The sequence below is a fragment of the Myiozetetes cayanensis genome, unplaced genomic scaffold, assembly GCF_022539395.1.
Source record: "Myiozetetes cayanensis isolate MyiCay16 unplaced genomic scaffold, myiCay2020 scf9, whole genome shotgun sequence".
NCBI lineage: Eukaryota > Metazoa > Chordata > Aves > Passeriformes > Tyrannidae > Myiozetetes > Myiozetetes cayanensis.
The window spans coordinates 16,609,713-16,637,699 of NW_026088185.1; the positions used below are offsets into that span (position 1 = coordinate 16,609,713).

At 37.2% G+C, this 27,987-nt stretch overlaps 1 long non-coding RNA gene across 1 annotated transcript; it reads left to right on the plus strand.

Annotated features, from left to right (window-relative positions):
- Position 1: 1 nt before the first annotated feature.
- On the plus strand, positions 2–27,959 carry LOC126652920 (uncharacterized). The gene is made up of 5 exons (XR_007632071.1): positions 2–68; positions 9,210–9,265; positions 10,424–10,534; positions 25,608–25,809; positions 27,465–27,959. It is a non-coding gene; the product is annotated as an uncharacterized LOC126652920 (long non-coding RNA).
- The last annotated feature ends 28 nt before the right edge of the window (positions 27,960–27,987 follow it).

Genomic DNA, 27,987 nt, shown 5'->3' on the forward strand with positions numbered 1-27,987 from the left:
CAGATGAAGACTCCAAAGAATTCTGGCTAAACAAGAGAGCTAGCTAGAAGGCAGGAATTCCAAAGTATGTAAGTATTTAGATAATTCCTTTTTTTAGTGGCTTAGTTAATATGCTGTACTTCATGGACAACTGGCTCCTGCCAAAATTGCAACCAGGTTATCATATGCCTTACCTTCTGATTCAAAATGAAGTTTTGTGGTATATAACTGAACAACAGCTCATTCATACAAACCAATAAACATCCTCAACATTTCTTTTTTAATCTTTATATGGATAGACAGATACACTCATTCTCTAGGACCTCACTTCTATCAGCAAGGATCACAAGCTGCTATTAATCCTACATCAACCCTGCACTGATCTGATATTACCTGGCCTCCTGGATAAAAGAGGCAGCAGAAGTTCACGGTCCATGCATCAAGCCTCTAAGTTCTTGGTGAGGTAGCCTGCTTCTTCAGACTGACATTAAGCTTGATGTAAAATCTTCAGATGAAGAATAATCTGCCATGTGGAAATAGTTCCTATGTTTAAGTACCCTTTGCACTTCATTCTCACTCTATGCTTTGCTCTTTTCTCCAGTCATTAGATCTTCCTGTACTTGTATCTGTTTATAGGTATCAGATGCTTTCATCTGTAGATAATTATGGACCACGATCAAATTATCTCTTAATTAACTGTGGATGAACTAAATAGATTGAGTTTATTCCAAATCTCTGTGGAAAGCTGGGTTCCCACTTCTCAGGGTTTTTCTTTCTCAGAGGTTTTCTGATACATCAACATACTTTCACAGGGTGGGTGTATCTCATGCCAAACACCCTGCCTCAGAAATAGATTTGATTTCATGTATATGATCATTATTACCATTTTTCCCAGTATTTCCATCTACATCTTGAAGAATCACATTAGATCTTTCTTTGCCATTCTGTGACATCTTTCCCAGCTGCTTTTCAGCCATGACTTCCATATCTTCCTAGTCCCTACTTTCCAAGCATCATTGTTTTCCATCCTTCTAACGGCTAGTGCATTACCCATAGCTCTTCATTATTTCCTTTGTTTCTTTTTTCCATTACTCCTTATACCCAAGTACATATTATGTGAAAAGAACCCCACCCAACCCTTCCTGCAAATTGAAATAAATCAGTATGTGAATGTACGATATCTGCCCTTAGTTGTTGAAATGCAGTCACAATTATTCTCTTCTCTACTAAAACAATATCTTCCAACTGAGAAGGAAATGTGATATCATGAGATGGAAAAAATATTTCATTTCTTAATTACATTGGGAGTTTTTTCTGTTTGGGCAATTTCCCTCACACTTTATACTGACTAGATCAGCAATCACAGCATACATATATTTGCAAACATGAAATAAGCATGTGAATTGTGCTAATGATAGTGGTGGTGGCAATAGAAAGGAGATGGCAGTTCATGACTTAGGTTCATTAATCAAAACTGTTTGAGCCCATGTCCATGGGATCTTGCAGAATGAATGTCTCTTTTAGCACCCTGACCTGACTTTACTATAAGGTTCATGTAAGAAATGGGTGATTTGGTTTTCCCCTAATTTGAGATCAGACAGCAATGATGAGGATTTTACCACCTTTGGATAACATTCTTAAATTAATAGCAGTAAACCATGTCTCATATGCAGGAGAATGAATGAATGAACGAAATTGGCTAAATTGTTCAACAGTGTGCTACACAATCCTGGCATTTTCAATCATATCAAAGTCAAAAATTTTTGCTCGGAGAGGCAGCAATGTATGCACCTACGTGGTGGAGATGAAAGTGGTGGGTATATGGGGATGTAACTTCCAATTTAGTTCATGGTATAATGCACATGTACAATTTTAGGAGCTGTCTGTCTGCTGTTCAGTCAGCTGCAACCGATTACAGGATGGAGGGAAACACCATGCTCCTTCATAGAGGCTTCATTTCTGCTCTTTCACTTTAATCTGGAGTTACAATCCTTCAGCTAACTGTGAGAGGTGTTTTTCCTCTGCAGGGAAAAATATGACTGAAATCATAAAATCTTATTGTGACTCTGAAAGATCCATCTCATCAGCTTCAAGTGTAGTAAAGATGGTAAAGGAGAACATATATGTAAAAGGAACTTTTCTGCAGCTGTATAAAATACCACTACAGATAACATCATCTTCCATGTTCAGCAGCTACCAGTAAAGCTCTTAAAGCATATTCTCTTTCTTTGTCTCTGTGACCATTTTTACAAGAGGAAGCATGAAGTTAAGATATTTTACATGCTCATGGCTGTTCAGGAAAGATGAGAAGCTGAAAGCCATGACAAAACCCTCACCATGCTGATTGCACCACCTCCCACTTCCATTCAGAAAATCATCTCCCATTCATGAGACCATTGGAGGCTTTAGGGATAATACAGAGGGTCAGAATGGAGACTGTAACACCTGGGGGGAAATCTGTCCATTTTTTGTTTTTAAAACAGAGGTGAAACCCCTCAGTATCAGTTACCAATATTCATTTGTGTAGGAGTACAATCCCCTTCATTAATGCCAGGGTAGTTCAAAAGGCATTGAGGTGTCCCAGCAGACATGGCTGGAGCTTCCATTTCTTTCCACGCTCTTCCATGGCTTTAACAAGGGGAAGGTACTTAAGACTCACATCTATCTGTAATGGCCACAGTTTTACTGTGCCATAGCCCCACACAAAGTGATCTTTTCAGAGGAGAAATCTTAAATCTTTCTGGTATAACCTGGAAACTACCTCCAAGGGGTTTTTTTAATCAAAACAGGAAAGGAGGTGGGAAGTTAAAAAAAGTTAGGTTGAGTTGGAAACAAGAAAAACTTTACCACTTGTTCACAAAATTTCTCTCTGTTTCTAAATCCTCATCTAAAAAAACTGAATTAGCATCCAAACCGGAGCAGATCTTTAAATTGGTTTTGAGTGCTCCCAATACCAAGATAAATACCGAGTTTTGTTTAATTTATGTTATATCTGGGACCTGTCCAGTGGAAAGAAAGGTATGGCTGATGTGCTTCTCCTTTGGTTTTGCATCAGGGAAATTAATCCCGTCTTTCTGCCTATCCTTTGATTGCAAAATGTCATATTAGTGCTGATCATTCCATTAAAGTCTTAACTACACAAATAACAGAGAAATTAGAAAAGTAACCTGAACACTTTCTCTTTTATTTAATCCCATTTATTCCTTCTAACAACATATGTTTGGTCATCCTGGTATATGGGTGAAGAAGAATGAATTTCCAAAAAATCTGATGAAATTCTAGGCCAGAACTATCACAATGGAGGACATAACTAAATAAAAGACATGACTACAGTCTGCCATGGCATCCTCTCTTTCTCTCAGTTTTCTAAGTTCTTTGAAAAGCCAAGCATGAGATATGAACGTGTGAAGGAATACCCAAGAAAGTGGGTTATCTTTCTTGCTCAGTAAGCCTGGATAAAAGTATACATTTAGAGTTAGAAATCCTTTTTGTTTGTTTGTTTTTCCTATTCTAGTCTGTGTTTCTTTCCAAAGATTACAAGTGAAAAATAATGTAATGTGGACTTTCCCAGATATAAAGTTGAATTTTAGAATAGCAGGAGTAGGAATGGAATATTTGGATCATCCCTGCTGCTGCTTCTGAATCCTGACTACTGCTGTTCGCTTCCTTATCATTAATAAAAGATAAAGGAGATGACACAGAGAGTGTTGTGAGAAACAGCAAGTCTGTTTTGGCACAAATTTCCCAGAATAATTCTCTTTCTGTACTGATGCTAAGGTATCACATAGGGAGGTTTTCTATTGGTTGAGTGTGTGCCAAAGAAAGTTAATGAAGGAGATGGCTGAGTTAGTAATTCCTCTTCAGAAGAGCTCTGAGAGTGTGCACCATTGGGGTTTTTTTGGATTGCTATATACAGTACCACCATGATGGACATTGATTATCTGGATTGCTGAAGAGTAACTAACATTATAGGTCTGCCACATTCTTGCACAGTGAAGTATGAGTGCACTCAGCAGTGCAAGACATCCATGTGCTCCCTTCGTCTCTACCAGTGTGTAGGAAACTTAAAATTGTGAAGAGAATAAGAAGTAAAAATTATAAGACTGAGGATTTGCTGAAGTATTAATAAAAGGTATCGGTGTCCTATTTTTACTCAGAGATCTTGAAGGGACAAGATGGACCTATATCATCCAGTGACACTGAGATTTAGATTTACAAAGCTGAATGCCTAACTCTTTGGGGCTTTTATGAAAATTCCAAATCAAGGAAAAGGTGCAGTTCCCATTTCTTGGTGTCTCTGTGAAGAACACATGCATGGCTCATTGCCTGACTTGGTGGTCATTGAAATTTGGACACACAGTCCAGCACAGTGGAATATTTATCAATAAAATAGATTAGCACTATTTAAATTTTAAGCATCCATGCCCAAAAATATTTCGGAAGGCTCTCACAGACTATTGCAGTCTAGTGAACTAATCACTTCCTAATCAAATTTTCCATAGATTGTCTTGGAAAACTACCCAGAAGCATTCTATGGCATTTAAGCCATTTTTTGTTTTTCTGATAGGGGAATTACATGGGATTTTAATAAAGTTAATATCAAGTAAATAATCAAATAATAAATTTAATATCAAGTGGAGATTCCTAAGAGTAGAAATTGCAAAGGAGCTTTCTCATGTTACTCAACCTTATTGTTGCAGAGCTGTTTCCACAACATCTGGTGTTAGTTTGGATTTTTCTGCATATTGACTATTGATGACATTATGTTTGTTACCCAAGTTCAACATTGTAAGTGGTTTAGAATCTGTGAGATTTTAACTGTGTTTAGCAGTAGTGATACATTAAAGAAACTCCATCAACAGTGGATTCACTGTAGATCACTATCCCCACAGTCTTAAAGGACAGTGAGCCACAAAACTAATAATAATTAGGACTCCTAGCCGAGGTGAAAAGCTATTGCCTCATGGAACTATTTTCCAATCATCCTCCTTCCAGCTGAGCTGGACTAGTGACACAATAAACTGGCAATTAAAAGACTCAAGTTTAAAAATACCTTCAGCTTCCCAGGTCCCACAATGGCAAAGGTTAAGTGGATTATATGGAGATAATTCACTCAGCTCCAGGGGGAGGGTGCTGATTGCCAGGGCTGTTGGTTACCTCCCTCTCCTCTCCTCTCCTCACTTGCTGAAGCAGTGATTGTTACAGTAGTGTCAGCTTTGCCAGCCTAAGACAAGAAGGTGAGAAAAGGCCTGGAAAACTTTCCCAAAGGACGCTGCAATTACTAATAGGCACTGACTGGTACTTGCAAATTTTACTTTGACATAGCCTTGAAAACTGAGCATGGAAGTGGTCCCTACTCCTCAGCTAACATCTTAATGCTGTAGACCATTCATGCAAGTCTTCCAGTAGTAAAGCCCTGTTTCTTCAAGGGAAAAGAAATATGAATAAGACTGCTGGCCTTGCATGAACAGCTACTCTCCCCTGTGCTTCAACTGAATTAAAACCACCAATTGCACCTCTAGTTGTGTGGCAACACCTACACTGTGTTTCCAATTAACTTTGTAAGTTTTTAATCAGTGACAAATGCATTTTTGTAAATTCAATTTGCCTTTTATTGCAGCACCCATAAAATGTCTTGCAGCATTCCGGAACTTTGTGAAGGTTTTACTTGCTACTGACATAATGCAGCTGTCGGACCTACAACAAAGGCTAAGGTTTATGAGCAACTTGAATTAGGATGTAGGTTAAGCAATTAAAGTTCAAGGAGGGGGAGGGGGAAATGGTTTTCCAAAATTTGCACTTGCTGATGTGAAAAAGCTCACCAAAAACATGCTGGGATGGGCAAAGCTAAAGCAGCTAAGGAGACTATACTCAGGTTTAAATTTGCTATTTTGAGAGAGTTCCATATGTGAAAAGGTCACCCAGATTTCATTAATAAATCTGCACTGCTGTTTGTTTTCTTTTTTAATCAAACTCAAATGCATCCTGTTAAAGGGCTGAGTGATTGGGTCGTAAATCTGAATGTCCTTGAAGATGATGAAGAAAATGCTTATCTGTAAAGCAGTCATCATACTGCCAGTTCTATCATTTGCACATTTTTACAGGTGCTGGAAAAATTGTTTAATTTTAAATAATTTGGTTGAATTTCTAGGTAAGAACAAAACAAATGCCTGCAGAATTTACGTTATAAGAGCAACTGGGTTACTTGTGACATATGGAAGCGACCCATTAAGTCTAATATTCTGTATCTAAATTCAGGGTATTAAAACAATCAACATTCATAATAAACATGAATTAATATTCCATCTTAGTGAAACTCAACACTCAGTATATTAACTTCTGGTTCCAGTTATAGGATACAATGCTCCTAAATTCAACAGCTCTGAAATTAGTCAGTTTTAATGGGGCCTGAGTATAAATTTGCCTTGCTAGGTTTTATTAGGACTGGTAGAGGCAATCTGAATGAAGTTACCAACTGTTTTTGTTACATTAATGCATGGAAATCCTTATTCTGTGGGCTCCTGACAGTACATATTGTGCTAGGTTTGTTTCTTCTTTTTTCTAATTGTTATTTTCCTTGTATCTTGATTTTTCCTTTATTTGCAAAGTATTTATTCAGTACTTTTGCCAGTGTATTTTTCTGTTGTAAGCATGATTAGGATATTGCTGTGACTTCTGTGTGCATTTGGATTACAGCTGGTTTGTCACTTCATCTGAACCCAGTTGTGGACATGGCTGTGTCCAGCAGTCGCAGTGTATTTTGCTATTGCATTGCTAGCAGGAAGTTGAGAAATGAACATCTCTTTGGAACTTTATTAAAACAATGGATGTAGGAAATAATTTTTGTGGAATTTATAAACATTATTACAAAAGGAACGAGATATGGAGCAATAGTTTGAGGTGGGTAAATGTGTTTTGCCATTTCTTAGCTAACTGCATGGCCCACTTTAACTTAAATCCCATCTAGTTTGATTTAATGGGGCCATTTTGATTTCTGGAGACTTTTGATCCATAGAAGGTAAATGTTACAAGATATACCTATCTGGCACTGATGCTAGTTCCAAAATCTCACTTAGTGGAATTTAGCACAGTGCAGCGTTATCTGATGATAGTGGACGTGTTGCATTATTTACTGCATAGAATGTCCACCCTGAAAAGATTAATGTGTTTGTTTAACTTTGTTCTGTCTGGTTAATTATTTATAGTCACTGAAGGTCCTCACATGCATAGAGTGAAACATCAATGTGTATAATTTTCAACATATTTCTAAAATTACTTTCTTAATTGTTCACTAGTTGAAAAGGCATTATGGTAAAAGCTTATTGTACTTTCCAAAGGTCTGAGGTTTCTAAATTATATTTTTGCTGCAGATCATAGTGAGCAGCATCATTCTAAAATTTGTATAGATGCTTCTAATTTTACTTCACAGTTTTCTCTAACTGACATTTATAAACATTATTTTTATTTGTTTTGTTGTAGACCCTGCGATCTTTTGCCCATAAACGCAAACACTAATTTAAATTGAGTTCAGCAAGCCAGTTTTGAACTACATGCAGAGAAGATTAAAAGAAATAGTACAAAACCCTCTCCTGGGAAAGATCAAATGGTTACTGAAATGAAAGCAGCCTAAAACTGTAGTGTTTAGCCCAGAGCGGGGGAGGGGAATTGGGCATTTAGCTATAATTAACACCTTCTACTTACACTCTCCAGTGTTTCAAACTGATTGTTTCTTATTATGAGTAGTTGCTCACAAGCCTAAAATCACTTTATATAAAGAAAAGTATAGAATCAGGAAAAAATACTAGTAACTCATCTGTCGAAATTCAAGGGTTTGCTCTTCAGACAAAGGTCAATAATCTTCAGACATCTACAGTCAGCCGCCATAAAATCATCAAGCATTAACTACATATACAAATACATTATTTCTTTGTTGATATGTGATTGCAGAGAAAAATCACACTTTTTTACTGCTTTCTAAGGAATTTGTACTGAAGTTTTGCCTGGGCAAGCACAGTATTAGTTTATCTGAAGCTTGAGATTAGCAACTTTATCCAGGATAAATGTCTTTAAGATGCTATTTCTTCATTCCTCCATGATTTCTCTAAGTGTTGCTTAAAAATATCTCAGATGGCTACCTGGAACATATTCAATTAAGGTACTGTAGCTCTTCCTTTTTTCAGTTTGTCTTGATAGATAAAGTGCCCAAGAAAACAGAAAAGCTGACAAGCTTCCTTACTTGGCTTTCAGAGACCTTTTCAGTGTTTTTGGTACATTGCATGCTGGAGTCTGAAATACAGCTTATTTTCTCTCCCTTTCTTCTGTCATGAATCAATCATTGTCAGGTCATTGCCTGCTGATCATCCAGTCTCTCAGTCTGCTGCCACAAAACTACTTGTTGTTTTCCCTAAAAATAAGTATGTTGCTACTCTGTATCAGCTGATCTTAAAGTAAGATTTCCTGGCTTTCTGAACTTTGATTTACATGTTGCTACTACTACACTCCTTTGGCATTTATAAATTCATATCCTGTGTAGGTTCATATCCTGCCCTTCTAATGCATTGCAGGCTGTTAGCATACTTCTTCAACTGGTGGAGATAAACTCCGGTAGTACATCGTAAAAATAAATTCTGGTTCACATGTGTATTAAAGAAAATATAATCTGTATATTCTGAAATAACAAGACAGTGGAATTTGTTTTGAAATTCTTCCATAACTGTAGAAGTGCCTCAAAATCATCACCTCTCCTTTTTCCCTCTCCTGTTGAGCTGTACAAGGAACCCGAGAAGTGTGAACAGAGTGCAAATGTGTCCTGTGGAGTTCTCTGTTCACCACTGATCTATCCCTGAACAACATACCTGGTGATTCTGATAAATTTGTGCATAAATTTATGCCTACACCCTTGTTATAAGATTAGGAATGTTTTCTCTGTGTGAGGCCAAGACCCTAATACCAGGAGTTTTGAGGGGATACAGTGGGTATGGAGATGGCAGATAGCAGTTTACTTAATGACTTCAGTGATCTGTGGTAATGCATCATGAAGTATTTTGGTGTGTAAGAGGAGATATGGTGTTTAAGAGAGAAGCTGATAAAACAAAGATTGTAAGACTGCTTCCTTTCATCTCTGAATGAGGTCTAGGAGATGTTGATTTGTTTCCAGTTTTTCTTATTTTATTCCTAAAGAGAAACTGTATTGACTATAAACTTATTTGAAGTCATTTCTTTTTCTGCAGATAAGGTTAATGCTTTCCAAGTTGCTCTTTCATGCCTAAGGGGTGTAACACATATGGTAAGTAGCAATAAAATACTGATCTGACTGTACAACTTTATGTAAGGCATGTGTGACTGAAACCTGAGCAATAAAATTTCCTTTCCTGCTCAGACAGAATTGTATATGCCTGTCATATTTTACTGGTTGTTAAATGGCACATACACTTATGGATCACAACCAAAAACAGACAGCCTACAGTATCATTGCATATTTGTCATTTTCAATGAAAACATTGGAGCAGATTTCCCTACACTTGGGCAAATTAAGGTATAGGAAAGTAAACAATCATATTGCTGATGAATATGTGTGCACTGAAAGCCCATGGAAACTGTAACTCTTCAGTACTAGTGGCAAAAAATGTTTCTGATTTAAGTAGTGACACATCCAGTAATCAGAAAGCAACATTGTAGAGCAATAATTTTTTAAAGACATATAGTCACCTTTGCAGAATGCAGAGAAAAATAGCTTATGGATCCAACAACTCAGACCCATTTCAGCTACATTAGCAAATATGTAATTCATTAACATCCGGTGACTAGAACTATGTGAAAGAGAGATACTCAGAACTTAAGTAACTGAATTATGATTAGTATCACTATTAATAGTTTTACTCAGCCTTGTGAATTCTGCAATTGCTGGTTCTTTTCCTACATCGTAGACAAGTCTAGCAAATTATAAAAATTATTAAAAAATTCAAAAGGAATCACATATAACAAAATGGAAAAATGGACTATGTTAAATATGCAGTGAAAGTGTGCTCCAAATTTCCTTTCAAGGAATCCAATGGCAAAAATCAATGACAGTGATTTTTAATATAAATTCTTAATATGAATGCACATGAATTAATAATATCATATGCTGCAAACCGAACAGCATTGCTATTTTCAGGAATTTCTTTTTGAAAATGTGTGAACACGTAATTAATTAGCCTAAGTACTGGAAGGTATTGTAAGGGTGATAAACAAAAGACATGATAGAGTTACACTTGTAATACATCCTCTGCCCTTTCTTCAAAGCTGGCTAAAATAATATTTCTTTAACAAAATAAAGCCTTGTGACTTTTGTTTAACTCATATGGCAGCATAGCCCACTGAATAAGCTATTTGGACACAGTAACATTGATCTTTATCAGAGAAACTTTTGGTCAGGAAAGATATGAATGTTCCTTCTTTGCAGGTACTAAAAATCTTTGGTCAATGCCCAGCCCTCAACCAAATGAGTAATTGGGAGGACTTTACTGATCTGGATTCCAAAGAGTCATTTGTCATTATTGTAAAGCCACCCAAGGTAAGAAGATTTAATTTTGTCGTATTCTTGAAACAAATAGCTTAGAAAAGACCACAGGAGTGACAATGACATGTAAGGAAACTGAGAGTGGATTACTGAAATTGATTTTGGTGACTAAGTATAATTTACTTGTACAACACTGTGAACACTTCAGATGCCATGTGTCCACTTCTCACATGCCAGGCATTCTGACTGGATCCTTAGCAGGTTAGGTAGACTGAAAGTAATTTGACGTAGCTTCCTTAGGCACTGTCTGCAACAGCCAGATGTGTGATACCACAGTGATGGAAAACCCACAGCAACTCTGAGATCCCTTACTTCTTTTCAAGCAAGACCACCAGCAAAACCCCTTAATCTTTTCTCTGCCTGTAATATAAATTTTCCATAACTACCATTTTCCCCAATGTTATTGTTGCTTTACATTCATTAGAAATAATGTAATAAAAGGCTGATGATCATAGGCTTTCAGTTTTAGATGGCTGGTTTTGGGATGAGCTGAACTGATCATGAGATGACATGATCCTGGGCAGGAACTGAGCTGCTGGCTTTGTTTTGGCTGTGTTTATAAGCACGTCAGGTTTGTAGTGAGAGCATCTTCCATTAGAAGAGCTGATAGGATGGAAGGAAAACGGAATTCATGTACACAGCCTTGTCATCTAGTCTACAACGTCTTTATTAGGGTCATGTTGTCTGGGTTATTGGTTTATCTCTCAAATTCCTTGCTATTAAATACTTTTGTGCTGTGAGAAAATATGGGAGAATGAACTTAAATCCAAGCTGATATATAGAGGTTTTTTTGTGCAACTTTATATTACTTCATATGAAATGGCAACAATGTAGGTGTTCATATTTGGTGAAGATGATTATTGAAATGGGTAAAATGTCAAAGAGCCAACTAATGTATTCGCTGGCATATGAGGACTCAGTTAGGAGTTGTTTAACAGAGGTTGTCTCTTCTCCTTTCCCTGGGAGAAAGTGCTAAAATCTAGAGCTTTGGAGATGAGCTACACTGCTTTACATCCAATCTTCTTTATGTGTGTTTTTAACAGCCGTGAATTTCCATTTTTCTGCTAGACTGGTTGAACGAAAATGCTAAAACGTCTATTAAGGACTGATTAAATAATTCTGACACTTTTAAACATTGTCTGACACTCAGCTGTAACAATTGGTGACTTGAAAATACATTCCAACATCTTTCAAAATCTTAGGGTTTGAGTAACTAGAGTTTTCATAGTTGAAATATGTCTTCCCACAGAACTGTGGTTTAAGTTGCAAAATCAGAAACAGAGTTTGCTAAACATCCTTGCAGCTTTCAGCTTACAGAATGTGATGGCCATGGCCTGTGTAGTCAGGTCTCTGATTATATTCCAAATACCACTTGTGTGCCATGTATTTTTCACAATTGTAGATGTGATGCTACTGATTTAATTGGGGGGTAGACATGAGTTTATTTAGAAGAAAATAGGACTATTTAAACATATTCAAGGATCATTTCTAACCTCAGACATCGATTCCTGCTGACAGCACTAGAAATTTTGTCAGGGTGTTTGCAGGGAGAATTTGGCTTATTGAGTGTTCGAAACCCCCACGTTTGTGCAGCTCTATCACTGGTGCTCCCTCTGCTGGTGGTGAAAGTTGAAATTACAATCAACATCATGGATTTATAACTGTTCCATAATACAAAATACACATATAAACTGGGAGTATTTTTAATTAGCTAATATCCACAGTTTTTGTGTAAATTTGAGCTCTGTTTTATCTGATGTGTTCAGTGTGGCATAGCTACTGCAATTTCATGTATTTTCAACCATGATTCTTTTTATAAAGTACTAAACTATCTCATGTAAAAAAACCTCTCATTTTGAAACAACCATTAGAGAAAAATCAGGATGCAAACTAGCATCCAGAATGGATTCTGCCCAAAACTCTGTGAATGTATGGCCAATACCCTGTTGCCAACAGAAATTGTTCAGGAGTACAATAACTGAAACAATAAACAGCTTACTCAGGAGATGTATGTGCATAGCATTCACATGTTTTCCCAGACAATACCACTTCATGCTTCCTACTAAATCTTTTTTTAATACCATGTGCATGAAAAAGGTCTCCTTATTTTCATAATATAAATATGCTAAAGGAGTAAAGGACTGAATTACAGTATACTGACAATTCTCTAAACTAAAATTCTCATCCAAGGCAAATGGATGCAATGCCATATTATTTTAGAATTTAATTTGTGTATGCACCTTTTGCTGACTGCTATAGAAGTTGCACGTGTGCATCTGGAAGAAGAACGTGAGTCTGAATTTAATGTTTAGTGCACAGCTTGTACCTTTACACAAGTGAGAAAGCACACTGCAGTGAAAGTGTTGATCATTCAGACCCAAGGCATGTATGTTTCCCATACATTATTCTCTAAACTGAAAAACATAAATACCAACAGCCAAATGCCTTTAGGTCACAAGAAAATATGTTTCCCCTGCTACTTCATGTTTTTATGGATAAGTAAGCTTTCAGGGAAATGTAACAGCATAGCTAAAACTAAAGATCCAAGTCTACTTAAGGCACCTAAGCAAAATAGGTTTGTTGGTCTCACATCAGTGCATATTGCAAAAACATTTCAACTCAGTTGATAGTCTCTATTTAAGCTGAGCTTTTTGGGAGCTTAATAGGGAGTTCTACATAACTAAATTAATTCCACCTTAAGCAATATTTGTGGCTGTGATCTGTCAAGGCTACACTTGGAAGCAGTGAGGTGATAATAGGAGTGGTGACTACACATTTTCATGCAGGTACACAACGAGACAGGCTTAGATTAGTGGTCTGAGCTACTAACATTAGAATACAGTTTTCTCACAAATACAGGAAACCTTTCCAATTACTCGTAATTGTTACATTGGCTGTCCAGCAAAAAAAAAAACAAAAAACACACCACTAGTGGCAGCAACAGTATTTTTGAGAGGAATGCAAAGAAAACCATAGTTCCAGTTTCTTGATTCTTTCTTTTATAAGAACAAGTTACTTTAACCTAATTCCCATGAAATATTTCCATGTGGGCAGTGATCATCCAAGGAAACACTACATTTTCACAGTCACATAAGAATGGCAGACATTCAAGAAAAAAAAAAAAAGGTTTAAATGAGGTTAAACTTTTAGTATAATGACTATTACTTCACATGTTTTTCCAGATGAAAATATTTATTCAAGACCACCACCCCTACATCAGTTTTAAAGAAAAATAAAAGCTTGAGTACTGTCAGCTTTTGACACAGTATTTATGAGTGGAATTAAGGACACTCTTGGTCAGTTTGATTTCTTGTGTAATAGAAAGAAAGACAGGATACTATGAACATGATGTTTACTCTAATGCACTCTGGGCTAAGACAGTGCTTTACAGCAATTCCTGCTAGGTAGAGTTTGCATTTTAGTCAATCCATGAGTTTATCTCACCAGGCAAGAAGTTTGCATAGCATGTCTGAAGCACCAAGGGAAAAAGCTCCCCAAAGCTTTTCATGTTATGCAGATTTACACGCTTGAATTAGTGTCAATTTTTGGGGTACTTTTTTGTAAATAAATAAACAAAAACAACTTTTCCTCACCACACTGAACAGTCAACTGGTCAAGGAGACCACCTTATCTCTCATCTCTGGATGTAGGTTATCACATCTTACAGGGAGGCCATAAGTAACTGCAAGGACTTTTCTGCCATAGGAAAAAACCTGAAGTATTTTAATATTGGAGACAGAGAATGTAGGGAAATCCCACTCTTAAATGAAAGCTTAATTCCTCGGACTCTTAACCCTTAGTGACATAAAATCAACATTTTACATGGTTCTTGAAGAGCAAAATTACTCACAAGCAAATTGAACTTTAGGATATGCAGAAATGTGAGTTACTAACAGAGAACCCTATTTTAGGACTGGGAGGTACAGGATATTTTGTACTCCAAGAATGATGTTTCTGAAGATGAATCTTTAAAGTTCAAATGTTCCGGCTATAATCCCACTGAGTAATGCTTCCTGAGTGAAGTCATGGTATTACTTCTGTGAATAATTCAGCCCTGAAACTTGGTCATTTTAGTACTTTAGATTAGATGAGCCAATTTCTTTAATACACTTTTGCTACGACTGCTGTTTGTCTTTTTCCAAACTTTCAGTGTTTCATTATTTCTGTCATTTACTAACTGTCTCTTTGGAGTTAAAAACAAATTTTATATTCACTCTGTGTCAAGTTATCATGGGAAAACATAGGAAAAATAAGAGAAAAACTCAAGAACATAGACTCTGTAAAGAACAAATAGTTATGCACAATTAAAAAGGAATGCTGGCTGTTTCTACCTGCTGCAGAAAGTCTAACTTGTCCTTCCCAGTCCTTCCCACAGCCTGCTGAGCAGGGAAAGCCACCCCCTGTACCTGCTCCATCAGGGCAGGTCTTCCTACACACACTGTGCCCGTCTGTGCTCAGACATCCTGTGTGGCATCCTGCATGCTGGTCAGTCAGGACTCTCACTGCACACAATGGAGGCTAATTTCTCAAAACAGGTGAAAAACTTGGCTTCCCTCTAGGCTAGCACTTGGTCCAAATTTAGTAATTGCTTTAGAAATCTAGTAATTAAATGCAAAAATGATTCTGTTGTATGATATGCAATTTAATGACTTCAGCTTTTCCCATGCTGCATAGGGACATTTGGTGAAGATTTTTGAACAGCAACAGCTTCTGCTGTGTGATATAACAGGTGCAAAAGCAGTTCTTTAATGTTCTTGTGCTTTCCTCATGAGTTAGGTCGATACAGTATAGTCAAAGGGAATAAGCTACCAGTTTAATATATCACAGTATCTTCCACTTAAGAACTCTGACAGAAGCAGAGATACGTTATACAGCCACTAATTTTTCTTTAACGTTGTTTCTTCTGAGAAAGATGAATTTTCTTTGCTGAATTTCTCTGAGCAAATACTATAATTTGGGTTTCTGTTTCTCAAAGAAGCCTTCTGCATTAAATAGGATCCAAATGTCCTTCTAAGAAAACCACCTCTTACTGTTATCACAAGGTAAAAAGATAGGAGGTAGTATGGAAAATTATTTTATATTAGACTTGTTAGTCTACTTCCACTAGTATCTGAAGTATAATTTAGTATAATCTCCTTTTTCTTGTTTGTGGTGTTTTGGTTTTTTATTCTACCAGTGTAATCATTTTGTATGATTCAAAGAATGTCTTACTGGTAAGCAGAGAAAGGAACTACCTGATGCTCTTAAGCAGTTGAGGACACCTAAAGGGGAAGTCCTTTCCATAATTTGCCTAGCAACTACAGGCACTACCCTGTAAAAGAAATAGTGTATTTATGGTAGTAATGAAGTAGGTGTCTTCCCAGACAAATATCAGCAGTAACAGAGAGGGCAGTTTGCCTCATCCCTGTAGGTGTGCAATCAAGTGTAGTGCTTTTCCCAGTCTGGTTTTCAATGACTGAGTCAGAGGGCTTTTCCATTGTTTCCAATTTGTGGTAAAGTCCATTGTTTTTTAATTTCCAGTTTCAAATTAAACAGTTCCTCTCTTTCATTATGCTACATCATTGAACTCCCAGGAAAAAAAATTTTAAAAATAAAAAACTATCAGCAGTTTTGGCATGATAGTTTTCTGTAAACTTGCATCTTTTCTCCAGCTCCAATAATTATTTTGCTTATCTTTTTGATTTGTCAGTTAAGCATTCAGTGCTTCCCAGGTTTACTGCTTTATCTTTAAAATTTTGGGATGTTTTACCAAAATGGACATTTGTGAAGGATGCTTCTGAACTCAGATGCCCATATCCATAAAATGAATAGAATAAAAATAAATTTGATTATTTAGAAAAGACACAATTGTCCAAAATCCTCTTTCAAAAGTAAAAACAAGTGTTGGTCCTAAACAGTTTGTAACTGAAATAAAAACATACAAAGGAAGAGTGGAGAAGGCAAGGAAAGCTAAGTGACTATTACATGCACTTTAATGAGATTGCCAAGTTAGTCTTTGATTTCTCAGTCTGACTATTTTCTCAAGTACAGATTATCTTTCAAAAAGATTTCAAGGCTGGAAACTAAAAGAGATATAGAAAGAAATTTTCAGCATCACAGAACAGCCACCAACTCCTTGAAATTCAATATTGGAGGTAAGAAGGAGCTGACTAGATATATAAAAGCTAAAATCTATTATCCAGGAATGAGATTACAATGTCTTATAACCATTCCTTGTGTGTGAATACATTAGAATCTGGTTAAAGGAAAAAAATAGCCTATTTTTAAAATCGATAGAGAGTACAGACCAATAGAGAATATTCCTGGATGGCTATTATTTGCCTTATTTTTGCCTAATACTGTACAGAAATATTTGTTATAGATATAGAAATAATTGTTATAGGTCCTAATAACATAAATATGTAAATATACCTGTGATTTCCTATTCATCTTGGAGCACACATAAAAATCACTTTCTAAATTAAAATCAAAACTTCACTTAGGAATTTCACTTTCTTTGAAAACTATTAAGAATACTCATGAGTCACATCCATAGCTCTCTTCTAGCACAGAGCTATAATGTAAAGTGAGTTTCCTTCACTCAATAGGGATTGATTCTCCCTTGAAACCTGGAAAAAATCATTCCAATAACACCTGAAGGATCAGTAGAGGATAACGCTTCAATTACAAGCGAGAACCTGGGCCAAAAAGGAGCTTCTGTAATTCTCACAGTGCTCATTACCTTTGGCTTTCTGCCTCAGCTACTGGCATGTACTGTGTCAGGTGTATAAACGTTCTGCATACCGTTGTTGCATATTCTTCATGCTTAGCCTCACTTGGCAGTGCTCTGCATCTCCTCCTCTGCTGCCTTTCACCTTGTGAAATCGTTATGTCGGTAACATTTATGTAAGGTGGATCCCAACCACTTCTGAATTACAAGACTTTGAATGCCACCCTCTTTGCAAGGGTGCGAGTAGCCACACTACAGACAACGAAATAAAATTCCTCGCCCAGATTCTGGATTTCTGAGCTGTGCTTGTCTTGATTTTTATAGAAAGAATGCTCTAGCAAAAGGTGTGCAGCTGAAACAAATGCCAGTGAGTTCTTTCCAATTCACTCTTCATACAAGCTCATAAAAATGACCTTTGTGTCAATTTGCCAAGGAAAAATATCTCTAGCTAAAAGGTGCACAAATCCAGAGAAGTCGAGAGGATAAACTCAACGTTCTGGTTTTGCATCTGGCTTACATATGATGTGATAGTATCATAGAAGTAAAGAGCGTATGGAGGGATCCTAACACTCAGTTACCACATCTGTCTCTCTACATTATCATCATTAGAGTGTTTAGATGTAATTTATCTCCCTTTCCATTCGAAAGATTCATGTTCCCTCCTATGAACTGGGCATCAGCCCAACCGTGATGGGTTGTGTCCATAGAGGAATGCCTTCACTTTGACACCTGCTATTAGCCATCATCAGCCCAGCAAGCTCTGCTTGGCTCATTTATATATTTACAATCCTTAGCCAAGCAAGGAAGGAACCAGTGTACATTTCTATGATATGGAAACGGCAGAGAAAATTAATAGAAAGAGAGATAAAGGTATGTCCACTCTTCCACAGCTGACAGATTTTACACTTCAGACATACCAAAACTTAGCAAAGCTGGGCTCTGCTTTTAATTATTTATAAATAGAGAAGAAGAGCGCTGCTGGGGTTAAGGCCACTGGCAAAGGCACAAGAGATCAAGGGCGAGTCACTAGCAACAGGCACAGCCTGACACTGGGCAAATCAGCCTCTCTGTCCCAGAGTTACCAAATAGCTTGTGTTTTTAGACTTTATGTTCCTTTTGAGCAGGGATTGACTTTTATTACATTTTTGCCTGCATCCAGTACCCTGAGGCCCTAATCTCAACGAGGTCATCTGCTTATTAGCATACATAATGCAAACAGTCCCATCTATGTCTCTGCTCTCTGGCCTAAATCTTCCCCCCCGCCCCCCTCCCCCCAAAAAAATGTATATTAAAAAAAAAAGAAACTGAGGAAAAATACCTAGATGGAGCACAGAGAATTTTCCTTTCAGGTAAAACTTTCTATTATGTTAGAACTAAATTGCTTATTCATAATCAAGGCATAACAGGAAAAACTGGAGCTGAAGCAACTCCCTTTGTCCTACTCACTGGCTTTTGAAGCAACTCCTTTTGTCCAACTCACTGGCGAAATCAAAAAGTACTAAGGTGATCAGAAATTCCAGAATACTGTTGCAGTGCATACTTTGTCAAGTCTCTGAAGATGGTTGTTAAAACATGCTTGGAGGAAGGTACAAGTATCCCTGTTTTCTCAGTCTTCTACCAGGGAGAATAATGAGGATGGTCTGCACTTCTGCCAGCCTCATCTTACTGGGATGTGTAGGTGGGGTGATTCCTGCAGTATGCGTAGGAGTCATCACGCAAGCTTTTGTATAGAAGCCAGCCTGCACAGTCTGTGATGATACATCCAATTGCAGCATACACAGATGTTAGATACAAAAGAAGACTAATTTGAATCAGGAGATCTGGGTTCTGTTAGTGATTCTGCTATATATTTCCTGTATTGCTATAGGCAAGGCATTTTAGAGCCTGATCCAGTCTCTATTTAATTCCGCAGCACGGTTTTCTCTGGCAGTACTCTGAGCTGGATTAGACTCCTAGCCTGTCACTTTTCCAGGCTCTCCATATTCCTCAGAGGTACAATATTACCTGCTCACTCCATAGGTGTCTGATACAGCTTAAACCATTTCCCTCTAAAGTGATTTGCTACTTAGGTGTATCATGAATATGCAATTGAATTAAATTCTTGATTCAGCAAAAGCCTCAAACCTTTAATAAGCTTCAATCAAATAAACACATACTGGAGTATTACAGATTCTGTGTCATTAGGTGTTAGTACATAGTCTTAAACATTCAAGAAGGTAAATTATTTCAGTGGAACTACTTAGGGACATAACATTAAGCATACGTCAAAGTACCTTGCTCAAGGCTGTATTATCTATCATTAGCCATACACATGTGCTTGAAGTTAAGCATCTGCTTAAGTGTATCACTCAATTCATCCCTGAGAGCTTAATACTCACACACTTTCTAGCACAGAAAACAAACATTTGAGCCTAGAAGATACTAAAAATAAACTACATTTGATTATATGAAAGATCACAAATTATTGTTTTAATCTTTTTAATAAATCTAAAGAAACAAAGAAAATTTAAGGTCAAGTAGCCCATGCTACTTTCCAGGAATCTTGCTTACCCTATAACCCTTCACTTTTACATAACAATGAAATCACAATACGGATGTGTATTTTGAAGTAATTGTGTTGGTGGTCCCTTCATGCTTTCTGAACATCTAACAGTTAGCTAAGCAAACACACGTGACTGATTAAAAGAAGAAAGGGAACTATTTTTACAGGGACCATTAAAATTTAACTGCCATCTGGCAGGGAATGATTAGAGAAGACCAAAATTAAGGCAGTCAACACAAATACTGTGTGGATACCTCAGGGTATTAATGTGGATGGAAGACGGTGGACTTGTGGCTATGTTAAGAGACAAACAGAGAAGGAAGTGGTGAACACATCCTTTATGACTGCTGCCCTAATGGCCACATTCACAGAAACAGGAGCAGAGAAAGAATAAATCAAGAACACCTGGGAATAATCAGACGCTTGCTGTCATAAAAAAGAAAGTTAAAGCATTATACAAGAGCCACACCATTCTTGTTCCCCAACGAGCCAGGAAGGCAAATTTTTATTGTGGAGGTGTGTTGCAGTTGGCAGGTAGTTAATATTCAAATTACCCTACTATCTTTACACAGGCATTTTAAATAGGGTCTGTAATAAATCTTTTAATTGAAAGACCTTACGGAACACGGACCTGTGGTTGATCTAAGTGAACACTGGATGTCACTATTTATACACACTATTACTCATTTTAGAGGCATTAAAAACACAATCCGGCCATGAATTGGAGCAATCCAGATATGACTTTTTCCAATTAGCTCTCTTTAATTATCGGTGTTCTTGAGATAGCAGTTCAATAAGCCAACATTTCCAAGCTGCCTAAACACGCACTGGTCATTTTTCACAACTACTCAACTGCCTGCCCTGGCAGTGCCACTGTTAGGTACTCCCTAGCAAGAGTACCATGTCTGACTTCATATTTTATGGGAAAAAATTGAGGTTTGTATAGAGAGCTAAGGGACTGGCTGTTCACTGCAACATATCGTAGCTAAGGCTCTGACCAGGCAGCCTTATAACTCTGCTGTTGTGACTGGTAAGAAACAATCAAAACAACACTCACCCAAAACCCCAATAGCCCCAATATGAGGCATCTCCTGGTCTGACTGTGCTGGAGTAGAACCTTCTTTCCACCCCTCATGAGCTATTGGGTTGGAAAACCCCCTCAAGCATCTGCCTTGAGGTTTGTTTTATTCTGTGGCACTAATAACAGACCCCTCTTCTGCCACTCCACTGCCCTTGAGGAACAGGTGATTTCTAAGGTACACAGTTATTATGAGGGAGCACTTTTAGGAGACAGGAGAAGGTAAAAAAAAAAAGGAAGAAAAACCACAAAGAATATCTCTGAGTCCAAGTGGTATGGAAAACAAATCAGTGCTGACAGTCCACGAGGTCAGGTTAGCTGCCAAAAAGACTAAGGACACGAGACAGGTGAGAAGAGGTAAAGGTTTGTAACAATTGATATAGTAATGTACTGTGAAATTAGGCTGGTTATTTTTTGTTTCTTGAGCTCAGTATAGTATTTTGAAGTTGGGCTTTTCAATAGCATAGGAGAAGCACATTAAGTATGCTTCACAACTGTATGCTTGTCAACTGTACCCAAGTGCATAAACACGCTAAACGACAACAAAATTATCAGAAATATGCACACTACTATTCTGAAATGTACACTCAGCATAAATGTTTGGTAATTCTAGACCTTGATTCCCAACAGAATTTTTCAGTATATTCATGTGTCTATTTGTCAGTCTGCATCCTTGAAAATGTTAGGACTCTAAAAAACATCTAACTCTTCTGAACTTTCTTAAATTCATCATTCCTTTAGAGAGAGGTAAAATATAACTAAAAACAGCCTTAGGTGTGTTTGCTAATAAAGGGAATGACTGAAAATACCTTTCACAATTTGCAAGAATGCATTTTTTGCACAGCATATGAGCATGGTCCTTCCTAGTGCTATACTGTGAGTGTAGAACTGTCAAAACATTATGGGTGTCAAGGGAAATGCATTTTTTCATTTATTTTCCACAGATCTTGGCTAAACAGTGCAATGTCTAATTATGACTAGATAAATATGGCTGGAAATTTTGTACCCTGGATCTTACTTTATTTCAAATCGTAGTTTTCAAGAAATATTCTGGGCAAAATATTCTTTTGCTTAACTACAAAATTATATTTTAAAATTTGAGCATGGGTTGTGGTCGAGCTGAGGTTTGTGAACAGGTTTTGCTCTTTCCTAAGCCATTTCTAAGCCATTTCTAGCCTTATACAGTACAGAGTAATTCTGCTAACGCACCTAATGTGTTCAGTGGGGCAAAACAGTAGTCAAGTGCAGCTATAATATATCAATGTGATACTAAGATGATACTAATGATCTACTATATGATAATAATGTAATGTACCATATAGAGCTGTATATAGCTAAAAATTTCAATAAGCAGTATAATTTTGTTATACATATGTGCCACTTTACAATTGTGTGGGGACAGAATATGCCTTTTACACAAATATGTTGAGAATCTGGAAAGCCAAATGTGGTGCAAAGAGGCAGTGGTCTATCATTCTCTCTTCAGAATACACCACAGACACCAAGCAATCAAAAGCCACCTGAAAAAGCAGTGCAGCTCTGGTAAACTTCTGCTGTCTGTTGTCCCAGCTTTGATGCAGCAACCTGTTAAGACTGCTCAGAGCATATAACAGCCTATGGCTCACTCCTATTAACAAGGTGCAGAGCATTCATTCTCCACGTGCAAAATTCGGAGCATTAAGCCAAGCTGAAAGAGAAATACAGTAGACATTTGTTGATTTTTTTTTTTTATGGTGCCCACAAGCATCTACAGATGTGATCCTAGGTAATGAGGCATGTGGCCTTAAGCTGCAATTATTTGCAAACAGCAGGATCTCCTGGCAAAAGAGATGGCACTTGCTGTGTTGTGAAAGCTGTCCCTCTAAAACCATGTTTGGTTAGCACCTATGCCCTGTTGAAATTGGCACAGATAATTCCAAGTGGGAACAATGCCAGCATGACAGATGGGAATGAATACAGGCATGCCAGAGAACCAGGATGTTCATCAAGTCTGAGTATTAGGGACAGAGTCCTTTCCAAGAATTTAGAAATGGCAGGTTGTCCAGACTTTCTCTACTTCAGGTACGAATTATAAGAATATATGATCTCTTTTGTAACTATGAGCAAAATCAATTATAGTCACTTAAAAATAGCTTATCTGAGCCATGCAAAACATGACAGTAGTCAGCTGAATTAGAATAACTTTTTCTCTGGATTCAGATTGGCACCAGGTCCTAGAGTGTAGAACCCATGTACCAGAGTGAAAAGGATTCCACGGGTTTTCTCCTGAGTGGTTTGGACTGAAAAGCTTTTGGATGATAATGAATATTGTTCATTTATACACTGCCTTTCAGGCTGTGAGCCCAAAGCAATTTGCAAGTGTATGAGAATGTAAAGTTATAACTGGGAGGTACATCATCTACAATTAAGCAAATGAATCTTGCATGTATTAATGGGCTACAGTCCTATCTCCCATCTCCTCTCTCCCCCAGGGATCATAAACTAGAACTATAGTCTCTGTGAAAAGGGTGGAGGAAGGCAAAATCCCTCTGCCACAGTCCTGACAGATACATGTGTATCCTGCTTTTGCCCTTTACATGGCACAAATGGCCATAATGGATCAGTTATCCAAAACACTAATTCAATCTTCAAACAAGAATTACTCATTCCTATGGGTTTTTTGAGCACTGAACAGCTACCATTCCTATTTCTCTTTTCAGATTTTGAACAGCCAAAATATATTACCCAAAAAGACTTATCTACGATCATTTATGTGATTCTGAGAAACAGGAAGAACAAAACAGTCTAACAAAAATGGCTTGGATACTTCCGTTCAAAAACTAAGAATCTGGTGTTGCAACTTCCACTGCACAAAAAGACTGGACTTCCAGAAGAGCCCACTAACAAAACATCCCTCCATTTTAGATTTGTTCAACTTCAGCAACCAAAATTTATGCATACTTCTGAAAAAAAGTATTTGCTCTAATATGGGCAAATTCTTTGCTGTCTGTGCTGTGTATCATATGAAAGGTATTTATAACTGGGTTGCTGATGTTGTGTTTTAACTGGTGCAGCTAATAGTGTCATCTTACAGCTGAACTCTGTTTTCTCTTCAAAAGGGTTTTAATACTATTAGTAGGAATAAAAAGCATTGCTGAATTTATTTTCATTTAATCCAGTGATATTCTGTAAACTCAAAATCTACATGTGCGTTATCCAGTGAACTGACTGACCATTTCAGGAATCAGCTGTTTTTTGCAACACAGCCTTAAGTAGTATCATGAGTCATCTGAGTAGGAAACCTTAGTTAATACAGTTTATGTTCTAAAGTAATATATGAAGAGATACATTCATTCTAAATGTCCTGAATTTTCTGTGCATTTATAAAAATTACTATGATTAAAAATCAGTGGATTGTTTTATCACAGCTTTTCCCTCAAAAATCCATTTCTGAAAAATACTAGATAGACACATAATAGTGATTTTTTTAAATATATGAGAGTTCACTCTGAATGTGGCAATCCTGACACACACAGTGTAATAGATGTGAAGCATAAAGTGAAACTATTCATGAACTTAAGACTTCCTTTCACTCAAGTTACATTGCAAAGGTTAATGGTTGGACTCAATGATCTTTGAGGTCTTTTCCAACTTTAACAATTCTATTAGCCAATAAAATACAAATAAAAGTTACATTAAAATAGGGAAGCATAAGTTTATATACAAATTATAATTTTTGACATATAAGATTAATTTTAAAAATACAAGATTATCTTCTACCTTGTAACATGCTGTGTTTAATAGAAGGGTAAAACATGTTTACACTGCTGTAGATCATCCTGAAGGTAACCAGCAGAACCTGAATGCTGGACAATAGGGCTTGTTATCCAGAATGTGAGCAGTTCTACCAGTCTTTTCTGGCAAGATTCCTTGGAGTCTTGATCTCACTTTGCACCAGAATCCTATAGCTAGGATGGGAATGAGAACACCTCTTTGCCATGCTGAATTTCTGCTATAGCAGAATGTTTTTCCTCTTGACAACATCCCATTTTGATGTATAATGGCTATGGTAGTAGCAGACCCTACATATATAATCATTGTGCTATTTAAAGCAGATCTTAAAGACCCAAAAATTACATTATAAGGATTATCATGATTTTTGATTCAAATTTCATTACTGTTCTCAATGATATTAGCATACATGGCAGATCTTGCCTAGTATGAACATGGTATGATGTTTGTGGCTAATGTCATCTATTTCTAGGACTCAGGTGTTAAAATAATCAATGGACTGTTAAACAGAATGCTCTACAGCCTAAATTAGCTCTACTTTGTCAATTGCCTCCTGCTCTCTACCAAAAGGAGCTGTTGAGACTATTAAAAAATAAATTCAGAAAAAACTTTCTTGGGTAAGTACTCTAGAGGACAAAGATCACTCAAGAAATAGTTTCTCCCTTTCTCCTGTAAAGGAGAAGTTTAGAATATGGAGAGAAAAAGTTTATCTTCTGCATTCCTGTAAAGCATCTCTTACAATCCCGTCAACTCTGTAGTTAAAACTTGCAACATTATTTATATCAAAATTTGCCAACTACTAATAATCAGTAAGGTAAACAGGTATTAAGAGTGTGCTACAAAAAGAATTTCTCCTTAAAGCAGACCTAACTAACTAATAATGGCTCTGTTTTTTTCTTCCCACAGCTAAAATGGTTTAAATACTCTGGAGTGTATTAATTCTGCTCTATATACCTTCTTTCTACAGGCCATTGCTCCAGTTATATGAGAGGACCTATGCAGTCCTGAACGGGAAGATTCAACCACACAGCTGTGAATGGTAGAGGTAGAACTGAAACATGGCTCAGGCTGTGAAAAATGCTGAAAACCCCTGACTTTGTAAATCAATATCAATCAATGCCCTGCAAAGTACATCATAAATCTGGACGTTCAAGAGGGCTAACCCTGAGGTAATAACACCACCTTAAGTTTTCAAACGTTTCACAAACGTTAAGACAATCTCAGGAGGCCTTTGATCCAATGTCATCCTTGGGGGGTCTTCCAGCAATTAAGAGTTATTGGAATATATTGGTTTTCCAGACACATCTCCTCCTCAAAACAGATTAAAAAAAAAAAAAAAAAAAAAAAAAAAGACTAGTATGAACATATGACATGTTTTGAGTTGATAATCCTCTGCTGGGAGATAAAATTTAACCTGAAAGAATAGGTTTCAGTCTAGAAGGAGAACATTTTATTTAGGCTTTGGACAATGGGATTTCTCTTGATTAGCCAAGAGTTCTCCTTCAGCAAATGTAGAACAGACATTTATCTTTTATAAGTTATTAATAATAAATGTTGAATTCTGACGGACACTTCAGTGCAAAGCACTCAGGACATGCTCATCTATTCAGCATTGAACAGGATTTTACTTGTTCAAATGAACCAATAAGCAACTGCCATCATTTGTCTGTACCCAGACGAAAACCAAGCCGTATTTACCAGGCAGGCTTTCCAAGTTTAAGGGTACTATGTCCAGTTTCCTCAATACCTGCTTTCTGGACAGATATAAGGCTTAGATAGTTCTCTTTTAAGAAGTCACAAGAAAAATGCCATTTGAATGCAACATCTGATCGTGGGGTGTTGTAACATTCAGAGCCTGATATGTGTAGATACCAATTCCTTTCAGGGTTACAAAATGAAACTGCATGTCCCTATAGGACTGAGTCATTACATGGTGTACCTAAGAAATGGGCTGTTTGACAGTGACGGTGAAACAGGCTGTTGCTTTTCTAAAAATAAGGACAAAAGGACTGGGAGAATTTTATGGTTTCAGGGGAAGTTTCTATAGGGCTCGTGAAATCTGAGATTATCTTTTCTCTTCCCTTTCTGGGAAAGGAGAATACCACACTAGTGAACCACAGCTAGTGGTCACTTTCTGTTCTTACTGTCCTGTCCCAAACCTGGCTAAGCAGTACAAAGCAGTGGGAGAGGAGTGGACTGGCCCTTCAGGCACCATGTACTACTCAGACTCTCTACTGCTCAAGTATCTTCCTTTCTAGAGGCAAAATGGGGAGAAAACTTCCTCTGACAGTCTTTGCTACTGTGCACATGCATAAGTGGTCCTGACTGGGAGAGACAGTTGAAAAACTAGGAATCTAAGAGATTTTGGGAGCCTAAGATAATATTCCAAGTAGAATAGATTTTAAGAAATGTAATGAGTGACTAGAAATTACACTGTCTTTAGTGCATTGATGCATTTCCTTGGGGACCTAACAGCAGGTCAATCAGATAGGAAGTGATGTGAGATTACAAGTCTTTCTTTATGAAGATCTACTTGAATTAAAGTCAACATGACCACCAGAGATCAGTAACTGCTTTTCTAACTCCTCCTGAAAGCAACAGCTGAATCACATTCAAAATACAGAATAACCTGTTATGCCTTAAAAACAACAATCAACAAATGTTTAATGGTGGTTTTGATGTTGTTCACAACAACTTGTGAATGCATTTTTTTTCAAAACATTCCAAGGTGGGAATCATGACAGAGGAGGGCACTTCTTTCATGAATGAAGAGGGTTTCCGTTTAATGCATTTTTTATTCCATGTGACTTTGTACTGTGCATAGTGTCCTCTCCATTCCTGAGAGCTGGAGGAAGATCTGTGTCACACCTGGAGGCCTAGACCTCCACTTTCCCAAGAAGAAAACATGTCTCTGTGCTGCACTTCCTTCCCTGAACAAGTGAATTCTTTTGTTGCAAACAGCCTGCTCACTGCTACACTTCCTAAGGTGAAGTACACTACTTCATAAATGGTGTACTCTGCATGTTCGTGTACAGCACCATGTCACATCTAAGTCATTCCAACTCTGCAGCATCCATGTTTGCTTTCTGGTTTTATTCATGGTGCTGGAAATATTTGTTCCCACAATAGCTTATAAATTGAATTTTATTTTTTTTAAGTGAGAAGTTCTGCCTAACCATTAAAGGGTTTTGCTATTGATGCTTATTTCTCAGTGTTTGACTATGGAAGAACAACATGGCAGGCACTGCAGATCTGCTAATGTGCACCTTAGTTCCCAAAGAATGGGTGTAAGCTGTGAAAGGAGAAAAAAAAATACATATCCACTGGCAACTTTTGACCTCTTTTGC